The 12,603-nt window shown below is 48.2% G+C and overlaps 1 protein-coding gene across 3 annotated transcripts in view; it reads left to right on the forward strand.

Annotated features, from left to right (window-relative positions):
• LOC135907201 (phospholipid-transporting ATPase ABCA3-like) overlaps window positions 1-12,603 on the forward strand; it is a 314,412-nt gene that overhangs the window by 155,534 nt on the left and 146,275 nt on the right. The gene's annotated exons all lie outside the window — the stretch shown is intronic.

Below are 12,603 nucleotides of genomic sequence, written 5' to 3' on the forward strand. Positions count from 1 at the left end.
GCGCTCACCAACAACTCGTCTTTTATTCAGGAAACTTTTTTTTATATGCAAAACCGCACGCTTGACAGACGAGACGCTTCAAATCGCAGCGTCGTATACCTTACGCGTTCGTCACCTGTGTGCGAGAAACATTGATATATGTTCCAGTCGTGTTAGGGAAGCTTGACTTCGTATCTGTTGCCATCCTGCTTTTTGAAATACGGCGTGAGGCTAGGAAAGTGTAATAATAATAATATTTGCGGTTTTACGTGCCAAAACCACTCTCTGATTATGAGGCACGCCGTAGTGGAGGACTCCGGAAATTTCGACCACCTGGGGTTCTTTAACGTGCACCTAAATCTAAGCACACGGGTGTTTTCGCATTTCGCCCCCATCGAAATGCGGCCGCCGTGGCCGGGATTCGATCCCGCGACCTCGTGCTCAGCAGCCCAACCCCATAGCCACTGAGCAACTACGGCGGGTAAAGGAAGGTGTATTTTTTTTTTTTAACCGAAAAGGTGATAGATAGAAGCGCGCGCGCAGACCTCGTTACACTATGTGACATCGAAATAGCAGCTCTGGAACATTCGTGAGGATTTTGGAGGATTCCATTTATTTTTTTATTGATCATTCTTAGTTTCTGTGCTGTAGGTCATTGCAGAAATAAATGGTTATGTATGTGCAAATGTTTTCAAAAGATACATCACTCACGATAGATCGATGTCACCTAAGCATCTCTCATGAGTTGTGAATGCAAAAGGAATAATGTCGACTTCAAAGCCGCTGAGTGGTCCTTGGAGCTGTGCACAGCTGGTCTTCCACGTGGGAAAGCGAGTATGTTGAGGCACTTGGCCAACACCTCCTAGATATTACGGCGCCGGTGAACTTAACGTTACACCACCTTGCCCAACTTCCATAGCATGTAATCGGGACGCTCCTGAGTAAGACGCGGTGATTTTGACGTCACCACTTTCGAGATGCCGGGCTTGGCATAGAAACTTTGGTCCAAGTAGCATGATGTCCTAAAGCGATTGCGTAGGACCACGTTTCGCCGAGTGGGTAAATCAGATCGGCTTTTGAGCCGGTCAGAAGCCGTAGGTTCGAAACTCCCTACCGCCGTTTTTGCTACAGAATTTATTTGACTTTTTATATATCTATATCTTCATGGACATTCCCGAGGCGCAGTTAGAACGCAGGCGAGAGCTTGCTCGGATAGCAAACGCTTCCGAGAGCGAGGTTGACGTGGCGTTGCGGGGATGTCCTCTCCTTTCACGCAACACCTGGCCCGCCAACGCGCAGCATGTCTGCCGTTTCCGCACCCACTCTGCTTCGTCGAGGCGCGCACATGGAGTCGCACCGTATCCAGTGAGAATTTAGGTGCCGTTTCACCGGCATTTCGGTTCAGTGGAACATTTGATGGTTTCGCATCAAAAAACATGTTTCAGGGTAGTACTAAACCTGTTAGTGTTGGATATAGCAGCGTCCAAAGTGAGATGGTCGTCACCAGCTCTGGGAATACGCGATGGGCTACGGTGCTGGCAGCGTAGTTCACGAGTAAGAAGTGTTCAGATTGAAGCTCGCAGCCTGGTGAGCATGGCAATGAAAGGGTAGGGTAGAAGAACTTGCCGGGAAGGCGTAGTGCTGCTCCAAAAACCAGCTCGGCAGGCGTACAGCGCCGATACTGCTTCAGTGTAGCCCGAAGACTCAGCATAACCAGTGACATTGATGTGGACCAGTGAGCGGGGTCAGGCTGCCCTCTGAGTGAGGTCTTGATGTAGCGGTAAAAACGTTCAACAAGACCATTGGCGATGGGGTGATATGCCCTTGTGCGTATGCCTAGGAGAGCCAGGAGGTTATCGAATAGTGTCGATTCAAACTGGCTTCCTCGATCGGTTGTAGTTGATGGTACGCTGTATCGCGAAATTCAATGCGTTTGCGGTGATTTCAGTGCGGACTTCAGGCAGAAGGAAAGCTGGCTATTGGGTAAGGCGATCTGTGCAGGTTAGGACGTAGATGTTCCCGTCTGAGGGCGTCCACGGCCCCACAATGTCAATGCGTACCTTGTAGAATCGTTTAGGTGGTGGAGTAAACGAGCCGAAAGCTGCCTTTGAGTGTTGACGAACCTTCGATTGTGGGTATAAATGACAACCACTCGCCCAGGCACACACATCCTTGGTGATGCCCCTCGAGACAAAACGTTTTGTCACCAGATGTTGCGTGGCTCGGATTCCAGGGTGGGATATTTTATGAAGGGATTCGAAAACGTTACCCGGTAATTGAGTGTAAAGACTGGACGGGGGTTGCACGTGGAGATATAACAAAGAATAGGGACGGCACAAGGTGGAACGTGGACGTTGCACATATGTAAGGTGCCAGGTTTTCCAAGAAGCGAAGTTACTTCTTTGTTGTGTTGTTGCTGGGCCGGAAGTGCGGAGAGGTCGATCTAACCGGGTTGTTGTCTGCAGTGATGAAGAGGCACAGCGCGAGCGCGTGTCCGCTGTGGCATTGTTCTTTCCTTGCACGTGACATATATCCATCGTGAACTCCGCGATGTAGGCGAGGTGGCGTGTTTCCCGTGGGGAAAGCCTAAACCGTGGCGAAAGTAAAGGGTTTGTGGTTTGTCGTAATGTGGAGGTCTCGGCCCTCCATGAAGTGTTTGAAGTGACGTACACCCATGTACACTCCGAGGAGCTCTCTCGCGAACGCGCCATAGCAAGTGTCCGTGGGTGAGAGCTTCTGCGAAAAGAATGCAAGGGGTTGCTAGGCATTATCTGCGAATTGTTGAAGCACCGCTTCCAGTGGAGTATAGGACGAATCACTCATGCGGCAAAGTTGGGCTCCTGGTCTCGGATGGAAGAGAAGGGTTGCCTGAGACAGACTAACCTTGATGGTATCGTAACCGTTAAGTGCGTCTGGGAACCGAGTGAGTTGAGTTTGCGATTTGTAGCCCTGGAGTATGTCCGTTAGGGTCAGGAGAAAAGCGGCGCAGTGAGGGAAGGAGCGGTTGTAGAAATTCACGTGCTCGATAAACCCGCGCAGGTTGACCATGGAAGATGGCTGAACAAAATCTTGTATTGCCTTGATTTTAATAGCAAGGGACGGATGCCATCCTTGTCGACACGGTGACCGATGAAGTCCATCTCGAGGGCGTCGAATTCGCATTTCGCTTTATTGGTGATAAGGCCGTATTCGGCTAGCCGTTTAAAGAGTTGGTCCAGGTGTTGAATGTGTTGTTCTGTGTCACGACTAAAGCAAGCAAATGGTCAATGTACGCGAAACAGAAAGACAGTCCTCTTGTCACTGTGTCGATGCATCGTTGAAAAAAATGTGGCACAGTGGATGCATGTGAACGTTCCACGAGTGAAGTCACGGGACTTGATGCGTCCTTGACGGAGTACGCAAGGTGGGAGAGCTGAGGCACCGACAAACTGCTAGCAGTCGCCAGAACCATGGTTCTGATGCATCGTCCGCATGGTTCAACAATTCTCGAAGCAAATATTGATCGAATGTGGTTACCTTGTGTCCTAGGAGCTGTTGAAAACAGCACAGGAGCTGTGAAGGTTTGCGATCCCATAGCTCTTCAGATCGAAGAAGCTGCTGCAGCCGTCGCTGTTCCGACTCTTTTGCGTTTGATGAGGTCTAAGAATGTTGAAAGGATCTGTCGCCGGAAGTAGAAAGATCAAGTCTCGAAACCCGGTGGCAATCACGGGTGGCAGCGAGGATAGGGGATGGTTAAATTTTTGACTCTGGCACGTGACTGGTGCAATGACGAACTGGCTGTTTACTTGAGCGATCCAAAATTGGGGGTCCTCTGGACAGTATTGCGGTAACTTCTGCGCAAGAGCAGCCACGTCGCGCTCTGGTGCAGGGGTTGTTGGATGATTGTGATCCGTGACGGTGGTTTCACGCTGATCATTGGAAGCGTTGCGCTTGTCGTCTGCCATGTCCCGTGTCGGTGAGTACATATCTTGTGGCTTGCAATTCAGTGATGGCGATGAGCCACAATAAACAGTATATTTTTACTGAGCAGAAAGCCCTTGCTTACGGATATTCCTCAATGGATCAATCTCCCCTGGGCCTCAAGCGTGCCGCGCGTGATCTGAGCAACGCGCCCGCTTGGCTTCGTAGACAATGGCCTGTCCCTAGCTAGCCGCCGTTCCTCTCGTCTTCCTCGACGTCGATGCTGATACAGATTCTACTATTTTTCTTTCGTCCCATGTCACCATGTTTCTCCTCTTTTTTTATATATCGACTCGTGATTTATTACAACCTGCTCTGTTTTGTAGAGCTTTCCGATAAGACAAACATCTCCTCTACACCCAGCGCACGTTATTCTATCTTCGTCTAATTTACCGAAGGCGTTGTGGCGCCAATCACACTTTTACATTAGTACATTTGTAGTGGCGAAACTCACATCACTTCATGGAATACATTTACGCTGCCCTCAACTGTTTCACAAGAGTTCAGTGTCCTCGCGCACTCTCAAACGCTAGACAGAAGTTGTTATACTCGCGGACAACTTACTGTGGCTATGAAGGGAAGGCTACGGAGGGAAAGTGCGCAAAAATGAGAGCGCTTCTAAGAGTCCTGCACCCTAATTTACGTTAGTTTAGGCTGGGAAAGACAAAACATAAACACCTTATTAGCAATAATTGAAAATTGGCTGCGGCTTACCTCAGCTAACCCTGGATCTGCAAAGCAAAAGCTTGGTTTTGCCTGGTTAAGTCTTCGTTTCGCTTGCCTAACGTCTGATTTAGCTGTAATTGTTATATTTAGGTATACAGATCATCGTTAGGTCATCGTTAAGCCACGGTTGACGTGTCTGCCTAAGTGGCTTGCTATAGATAACTGTGATTAGGCTGGGGTAAACACGAATCGTTCGACTGTGCGACCCGTGTTGTGCCACAGGAAAAGCGCATGTGCTGGACATGCACAGAGACGCCGCGAACATGCACAACCTCGAAGCACAAACGGACACGACGAGAACGCGTTCGCTACATTCATCTCGAAGGTGCGACGCATGTTCCGTGCCAGATCCTCCCCAGTGAAGCAGTTCGCCAGGCGATATCCGCGGGGTGGTGAGAATTCGCTTGGCGACGACGGCTCAAAACCTTGTTAGGAATGGCCGTACGGGGTGGCAACGTGCCAGCTTTCAGCCCGCTGCAGGTGTTCCAAGCCCACCAGATGGGGCGCCCTTCAGAGAACTGCGGATGACCGGCAGCCACGTGGCACGTGGTCAGCTCAGGAATGCGGTACTCGGCAGCGCCACCGGGGACGGAGCAGAGTTCTGGCTGTCAGAAGAAGCATGGTCAGCGTTTCGTTAAGTGTGCCACAAACGTGGTATATGAAATGCCTCTGTCCTGCGGGAAATTCTACATTGGACAGACGGGGCGCTGTGTCAATGACCGACTTAGGGAACATGCAAAAGGTATACAGAATAATGAAGGCGAGCGACTTGTGGATCACTGCAAGGCTTGCACCGATTGTTTTCCACGGTTTCATGATGCGAGGATTTTGGGTAGAGGCAAGCATCAGACATCACGTGAAACATTGGAAGCCTTCTACATCAAGAAAGCGGGTCCGAACAGTGTTAGTCATACGTCTGTTTTTCTTTACGATGCTGAGCTGAAGTTTCTATCGCGCCTACTCTGATAAAACCTTGTATTCCATGTTGCCTTGTACGCATGCGCGGTGTTGTGGTGCGCTATATATGTCGAGTACTTTCACCCTCATTAAACAGTTCAAGTAGCGCCCGTGGTGTCGTCGTCTTTCTTGTGTGTGTTGTTTTTTGGCGCAAAATCGTTTCAGCATGCAAGATCATCAACTAGCCCAGGACTTAACTCTTCTGAACTATGAAGCGTGTTTCTTCAGTTGGACAAAATTTTTAAAGAATTGTCTGCGGCAAATAGCACAATTCTAAACCTTGATTTAAATTACATGATTACGTGGCCATTACTCTTCGGAGAAATTAAAATGCTTATTTGAATAATTAGGATAATTACGGCCAAATAGATTTCAATGAGTTACTTTACGGAACATATAAATCCACAACCCAGGACTACTTCAGTTTCGAGCTATTGATTTTCCACGTGTCCCACGAGATGTATTGGCTGTCCAGTTACTCTTGTGTTTTAGTGCATATTAAACAGCGTTTTCTTAAAAAAAATTGTAATTTGAACGCCAACGCATCTTGCGGGACCTTTTCCAACTAAATAGAGAGTCTTAGAATAGTGGACCCAAGCGCCTTGGCAACCCGAAAAATTGCGGGCTGGAAGTATGCATGCGCAGAGCCCAAGCCAGTGTTAAGTTCTTGCGTTCACGTTGACTCAAGACCCAAAAAACGGAAACTAGGGAGGCTCCCCAAGCAGTGTTGGGTCTTAAACAGCATGTGCCCAGCGGCTATGGTGTTGGGCTGCTGAACACGAGGTCGCGGGATCGAATCCCGGACACGGCCGCCGGATTTCGATGGGGGCGAAAACGCCCGTGTACATAGATTTGGGTGCACCTTAAAGAACCCAAGGTGGTCGAAATTTCCGGAGTCCTCCACTACGGCATGCCTCATATTCAGAAAGTGGTTTTGGCACGTAAAACCCCAAAATTTAATTTTTAAATTTTAAAACAGCATAGCTAACTTGTACTAGCGCAGTGATTACGTTTATTACGTTTTATTGTTTGTCGTTTTTGGTCAAAAATACACTCTGTTCGTTTCCATCATCATCATCATCATCCTGGTTACGCCCACTGCAGGGCAAAGGCCTCTCCCATACTTCTCCAACTACCCCGGTCATGTGCTAATTGTGGCCATGTTGTCCCGGCGAACTTCTTAATCTCCTCCGCCCACCTAACTTTCTGCCGCCCTCTGCTACGCTTCCCTTCACTTGGAATCCATTCCGTAACTCTTAATGACCATCGGTTATCTTCCCTCCTCATTACATGTCCTGCCCATGCCCATTTCTTTTTCTTGATTTCAACTAAGATGTCATTAACTCGCGTTTGTTCCCTCACCCAATCTGCTCTTTTCTTATCACTTAACGTTACACCTATCATTCTTTCCATAGCTCGTTGCCTTGTCTTCAATTTAAGTAAAACCCTTTTCGTAAGCCTCCAGGTTTCTGCCCCGTACGTGAGTACTGGTAAGACACAGCTGTTATAAACTTTCCTCTTGAAGGTTAATGGCAACCTGCTGTTCGTTATCTGAGAATGCCTGCCAAACGCACCCCAGCCCATTGATATTCTTCTGAGTATTTCAGTCTCATGATCCGGATCCGCAGTCACTACCTGTCCTAAGTAGATATATTCCCTTACCACTTCCAGTGCCTCACTACCTATCGTAAACTGCTGTTCTCTTCCGAGACTGTTAAACATCACTTTAGTTTTCTGCAGATTAACTATTAGAGCCACCCTTCGGCTTTGCCTCTCCAGGTCAGTGAGCATGCATTGCAGTTGGTCCCCTGAGTTACTATGCAAGGCAATATCATCAGCGAATCACAAGTTACTAAGGTATTCTCCACTAACTCTTATCCCCAATTTATTTATTTATTTATTTATTGGTACCTCAAATACCGCATTTGGGGTTTTACGTGAGGGGTGGGCATATTTACATAATATTTTCAATAAATGCCTTGAACGATGAGTGACTGGAGTGGTGCACCGCTTCAGCAGGTAGATGATTCCAGTCTTTCGCTGTTTGAATGAAGAAAGAGTTAAGATGAGCGGAGGTGCGAGCTGGAGGGGGATAAACAGCATTTGAATGGTCATGACGGGATGAAGTGCGATGCGCAGGCGTGATGTCGGTCTGATGAAGTAGTGAGTGATAAAATTTGTAAAAGAGGCACAGTCTTGCTGTTTTGCGGCGCTGCTCGAGGGTTGGAAGTTTCAGAGATGATTTAAGTTTAGTAACGCTAGTGTGGTAAGTGTAGTCAGAATGAATGAACCTTGCTGCACGATTCTGTATGGATTCTAGTGCTGTTGCCAGGTTAGATTGGTGTGGGTCCCACACTGAGCATGCGTATTCTAGTTTGGGTCAAACGATTGTTAAGTATGCGAGTAGTTTTACTGAGTGCGGGACAAGACGTAGATTACGGCGCAGGTAGCTTAGTACACGATTGGCATCATTGCTAATGTTGCAAATGAGTGAGGACCAACTGAGGTTATTGGACAAGTTAACGCCTAGGTATTTATATGAAGTTACAGCACATATTTCCGAACCGGCGATAGTGTAATTAGCTGACATAAATGATTGGCGACGATGGAAAGTAAGTAGTAACGTTTTTTTGACGTTGAGGGAGATTAGCCTATTATTACACCAAGTTTCAATGACGTTAAGGTCGGACTTGAGGGCGCGAGAATCAGCTTCGTTAGTAATAGGACGATAGATTACACAGTCATCAGCAAATAAACGAATTTTGGAAGAACAACCTATAGGTAAGTCGTTAATGTATATTAAGAAGAGTAGTGGTCCCAGGACTGTGCCTTGTGGCACGCCAGAGATAACGGGTGATAAGGTAGACGAGCATTGGTTAGCGTAAACGAACTGTTGACGGTTAGTGCGAAAGTTGCGTATCCATTGGAGAACAGGAGGGTTAAGATTAAGACATGATAGTTTTAGAGAGAGCCGTTCATGAGGAACCTTGTCGAAAGCCTTTTGGAAATCTAGGAAGAGGGCGTCTATGAGTATATTTTGATCAAGATGCGAGCTGATGTCATTAACGATTAGGGCTAGCTGAGTCTCGCAGGACATGCCTTTCTGAAAACCGTGTTGATTTGGATTAAAGAAATTAGCGGATTTTAGCAAGTTTACAATATGAGAATAAATTATATGCTCCATTAGTTTAGAACAAACACTGATTAGGGAAATTGGACGGTAATTGTGGCACGATGATGATGATCCTTTTTTTGGTACTGGAATTATCTTACCTATTTTCCAGTCTTGCGGCACCACTCCAGATGATAATGATTGCTGAAAGATATGACACAAAAATACACTAGAGATGTGCGCGGTGTTCTTAAGCATTTTCTTCCCAATCCAGGTCTCTGAATACCTCCTGTAAACACGCTGTGAATAGCATTTGAGAGATTGTATCTCCCTGCCTGACGCCTTTCTTTATTGGGATTTTATTGCTTTCTTTGTGGAGGACTACGGTGGCTGTGGAGCGGCCATAGATATCTTTCAGTATTTTTACATACGGCTCATCTACACCCTGATTCCGCAATGCCTCAATCGATACTGAATTTTCGACTCAATCAAACGCTTTCTCGTATTCAATGAAAGCTATATATAAAGCTTGGTTATATTCCGCACATTTTTCTATCACCTTATTGATAGTGTGAATATGGTCTATTGTTGAGTAGCCTTTACGGAATCCTGCCTAGTCCTTTGGTTGACGGAAGTCTAAGGTATTCCTGATTCTATTTGCAAAAACCTTAGTAAATACGTTGTAGGCAACAGACAGTAAGATGATCAGTCTATAATTTTTCAAGTCCTTGACGTCCCCTTTCTTATGGATTAGGATTATGTTAGCGTTTCTCCAAGATTCCGGTACGCGCGAAGTCATGAGGCATTGCGTATACAGGGTGGCCAGTTTCTCTAGAACAATTTGACCACCATCCTTCACGAAATCTGCTGTTACCTGATCCTCCCCAGCTGCCTTCCCCCTTTGCATAGCTCCCAAGGCTTTCTTTACTTCTTCCGGCGTTACATGTGGGATTTCGAATTCTTCTAGACTCTTCTCTCTTCCAATATCATCGTGGGTGTCACTGGTGCTCTATAAATATCTATAGAAATCGTCAGCCACTTGAACTCTCTCATCCATATTAGAAATGATGTTGCCGGTTTTGTCTCTTAGCGCATACATCTGATTCTTGCCAATTCCTAGTTTCTTCTTCACTGCTTTTAGGTTTCCTCCGTTCCTGAGAGCATGTTCAGTTGTATCCATATTATACTTCCTTATGTCAGCTTTCTTACGTTTGTTGATTAACTTAGAAATTTCGGCCTGCTCTATTCTAGCTGTAGGGTTAGAGTCTTTCATACATTGGCGTTTCTTGAGCAGATCTTTCGTCTCCTGCGATAGCTTACTTGTATCCTGTCCAACGGAGTTACCACCGACTTCTATTGCACACTCCTTAATGATGCCCACAAGATCGTAGTTCATTGCTTCAACACTATGGTCCTCTTCCTGAGTTAAAGCCGAATATCTGATCTGTAACTTGATCTGGAATTCCTCTATTTTCCCTCTTACCGCTAACTCAATGATCGGCTTCTTTTGTGCCAGTTTCTTCCGTTCCCTCTTCAGGTCTAGGGTAATTCGAGTTATTACCATCCTATGGTCACTGCAGCGGACTTTGCTGAGCACGTTCACATCTTGTATGATGCCAGGGTTAGCGCAGAGTATGAGGTCTATTTCATTTCTAGTCTCGCAGTTCGGGCTCCTCCACGTCCACTTTCGGCTATCCCGCTTGCGGAAGAAGGTATTCATTATCCGCATATTACTCCGTTCCGCAAACTATACTAATAAGTCTCCTCTGCTATTACTAGTTCCTATGCCATATTCCCCCACTGCCTTGGGTCCAACCTGCTTCTTTCCTACCTTGGCATTGAAGTCGCCCATCAGTATAGTGTATATTGTTTTGACTTTACCCATCGCCGATTCGACGTCTTCATAGAAGCTTTCGACTTCCTGGTCATCATGACTGGATGTAGGGGCGTAGACCTGTACAACCTTCATTTTGTACCTCTTATTATGTGTGACAAGACCTGCCACCCTATCATTAATTCTATAGAATTTTTGTATGTTACCAGCTATGTTCGTATCAATCAGGAATCCGACTCCTAGTTCTCGTCTCTCCGCTAAGCCCCGGTAGCAGAGGACGCGCCTGCTTTTTAGCACTGTATATTGACACGTGTATTTAAATTAATCGGGCGACCAGGTTTCGCCGCCTAACAAATAGTATCGCACAGCGCGGGACGCGCTTGTATGTATCCGAAGTTTCTGGAAAGTTATCGATGCTTCTATCCGCAGTCTGTTGTCACCGAACCTTGTGTTATCTGATTTATTCGCCTGACGCGAATGATGTAGAACTCTATGGAAGGCACGCGGGCCCCAAAGATTAGTCTGGAACATTTGACGATTGTGTATAAAAGCCGACGCGCTTGAACCGCTGATCAGATTTTCGACGATCGCCGAGCGTGTTCGCCGCTATCGTTGCGCTAAAAGTGTAGTCTGTTTTGTGGGCACAGGTTCGCCCAATAAAAGTTAGTTTTGTATATCACAGTATTGCTACTGTGTTCTCAACGTCACCACCACGTGACATCTGGTGGAGGTGCATTTGGTCCATGTACCGGACGCCCCCGACAAGCCGTGATCCAAGCCCGTAACGCAAAGACAACACCAACGCAGTCCCGGACCATCGAGCAAGCCGCCGTCTTCAACAACTGCCCCTGGAGCACGGACTTTTGCCTGAGACGACCAGGAAGATCGCCACCAAGTCCACCCCAATGGCAGCCCCGGCATCGCCCATCGTGCTGCAGCAGCCCAGGGAGCCTCCGATGTTCCGTGGTTCAACTTTCGAGGACCCGGAAAGCTGGCTTGAGACGTACGAGAGAGTCGCTACGTTTAACAACTGGAACAGCGACGACAAACTGCGATATGTCTTCTTCGCATTGGAAGACGCCGCCAGGACGTGGTTCGAGAACCGAGAAGCCACCTTAACGACCTGGGAACTTTTCCGAAGCGGCTTCCTGCAGATATTCGCAAGCGTCGTACGCCGAGAACGAGCCCAAGCGCTATTAGAAACCCGGGTGCAGCTACCTAATGAGACGACCGCGATCTACACGGAAGAAATGAGCCGTCTCTTCCGCCATGCCGACCCTGAAATGCTCGAGGACAAGAAAGTCCACCTGCTGATGCGTGGTGTGAAAGAGGAACTCTTCGCCGGAATGGTACGAAGCCCACCGAAGACCGTCGACGAGTTTCTTCGCGAGGCCACCAGCATCGAGAAGACACTCGAGATGCGAAACCGGCAATTCGACCGCCGCACGACCTCGACAAACTACGCCAGAGTTCAGTCACTGGCCGCCGACGACCTACGCGAGACTATCCGAGCTGTCGTGCGGGAGGAGCTACAAAAGCTGTTCCCATCATCACAGCCTCAAGTGACTTCGATTGCCGACGCCGTGCGTGAGGAGCTCCAACAACAACTTGGAGTAGCCCCTGAATCGCCGCAGTCTGAGCCGCAAGCGATGACCTACGCCGCCGTCGCACGCCGTCAAGGACCCCCTCCGCGACCGCGCCAGGGCCCTGTCACCCCGCAGTTTCGTCGTCCGCCGCCGCCGCCGCCAGCACGACCACCCGTTGCCCAGCGCACCTACGCGAGGAAGACGGACATTCGGCGTGCTCCTGACCACCGCCCGCTCTGCTACCACTGCGGAGAAGCGGGTCACGTCTACCGACGATGTCCGTACCGGGAGATGGGACTGCGAGGTTTCGCCGTCAACGCGCCGCGTCCACAGCTTGGCGAGCGCCCACGTGACATCGCCGATTACCTCGCCGCTACTCAGTGGAGCCCTCGACGGCCATCCCGTGTTCGCCGTCACCAGGCCGCTACCTGTCGCCGCAGCGCCGACCA

This window comes from Dermacentor albipictus, chromosome 9 (genome assembly GCF_038994185.2).
Source record: "Dermacentor albipictus isolate Rhodes 1998 colony chromosome 9, USDA_Dalb.pri_finalv2, whole genome shotgun sequence".
Classification (NCBI taxonomy): domain Eukaryota; kingdom Metazoa; phylum Arthropoda; class Arachnida; order Ixodida; family Ixodidae; genus Dermacentor; species Dermacentor albipictus.